Below are 1,846 nucleotides of genomic sequence, written 5' to 3' on the forward strand. Positions count from 1 at the left end.
AGAAAGTAAGACTGAGCCTGGACTTCTGAGGCTTTGCCTTTATATCCATTCATATGGTAAGGAGGAAGCATGGAATATTCTCTGTGCTTCTTTGATGAGAAAGCACAGTGCTCTAAGAAATAGGTAAGGTCCACTTTGTGGTGACCAGCAACATGAAAGGCAATATTATTAAGAGATGTCAGGGCAATATTTTTAACATTGGCATTTCTTCTAATTAGTCTCTTTTTTTTCTGACAGTCATAGCTGATGCTTGATACTAATCAGTGTGATTAGTTTCAAGAAGGCTGGCTATCTAAATCACTGATGACCATGCTGTTCTCAGTCTTAGAGTGTGCCAGATGGGTCTGCCAGCAAGCAGATGTTGAGACTAAGTTAGGAGTACAAATAAGGGAAATAAGGCATCAAAAGATGCCTTACAAGCTCTACCAAATACAATACAACCTCTACCAAAATACCAATGGCATTTTTACAGGGCTAGAACAAATAATCCTAAAATTTGTATGAAGGTACAAAAGATGCCAAATAGTAAAAGCAATATTGAGAAAGAAAAAAGTTTGAGATATTACTCTTCCTGATTTCAAACTGTACAAAAAAGCTATAGTAATCAGAACAGTATGCTACTAGCACAAAAACAAACATAGATCAAGGGAACAGAATGCAGAACACAGAAAGAAACTATCATTTATATAGTCAAATAATCCATGTCAAAGGAGGCAAAAAAATACAATGGGTAAAAGATAGTGTCTTCAATACGTAGTATTGGGAAAACTGGACAGCTATATGCAAAAGAATTAAACTTGACCTCTTTCTTACACCATACACAAAAATAAATTCAAAATAGATTAAATTAAAATAAGACCTAAAAACATAAACCTCCCCGAAGAAAACATAGGCAGTAAAATCTTTGACATGCCTCAGCAAAATTTTTTTTAGATTTTGATTACTCAAAGACATCAAAGCAAAAATAAATAAATGGTACTATATCAAACAGAAAAGCTTTTGCACGGCAAAGGAAACCATCAACAAAATTTAAAGGTAATCTCCTATACAGCAACAAGGAAAATAAAGTACCTAGTAATAAACCTAACCAAGGAGGTAAAAGACCTGTACTCAGAAAACCACACAACAGTGAAGAAAGAAATTAAGAGGCACAAATAAATGGAATCTTATACCGTGTTCAGAGACCAGAAGAATTATCATCATCAAAATTAGCATAGTACCCAAAGCAATTTATACATTCAATGCAATCCCTATTAAAATATAAATGGCATATATCACAAATATAGAACAAACATTTCAAAAATTTATATGTAACCGTAAATGACCCTAAATAGCAATAGTAATTTTGAGAAAAAGCAAGGTAGGATGGATCACCATACCTGACATCAAACTATATTACAAGGCCATGGTAATCAAAGCAGTCTGGCACTGGTATAAGAACAGACACATAGGTTAATGGAACAGAATAGAGAACCCAGAAATAAACCCAAATCTCTATGGTCAATTAATATTTAACAAAGGGGGCAGAAGCATAAAATGAAGCAAAAATACCTTCTTCAAAAAATGGTGTTTGAACATCTGGACAGCTACATGAAAAAAAAATAAATCTCGGACACCAATTTACAGCATACATAAAAATAAACTCAAGGTGGATAAAACACTTAAATATAAATTGTGATACCATAAAAGTCCTAGAGAAGAGCATAAGCAGGAAAATCTCAGATATCCCATGCAATATCTCCCTTAGAGGACGGGACATAAAGGAACGAATAGACAAATGGGACCTCATTAAAATAAAAGGCTTCTGCATGGCTGAAGAAAACAGCATTAAAATGAAAAGGGCCAG

The sequence above is a fragment of the Sturnira hondurensis genome, unplaced genomic scaffold (assembly GCF_014824575.4).
Source record: "Sturnira hondurensis isolate 20B ecotype Veracruz unplaced genomic scaffold, ASM1482457v3 Scaffold0016864, whole genome shotgun sequence".
Taxonomy (NCBI): domain Eukaryota; kingdom Metazoa; phylum Chordata; class Mammalia; order Chiroptera; family Phyllostomidae; genus Sturnira; species Sturnira hondurensis.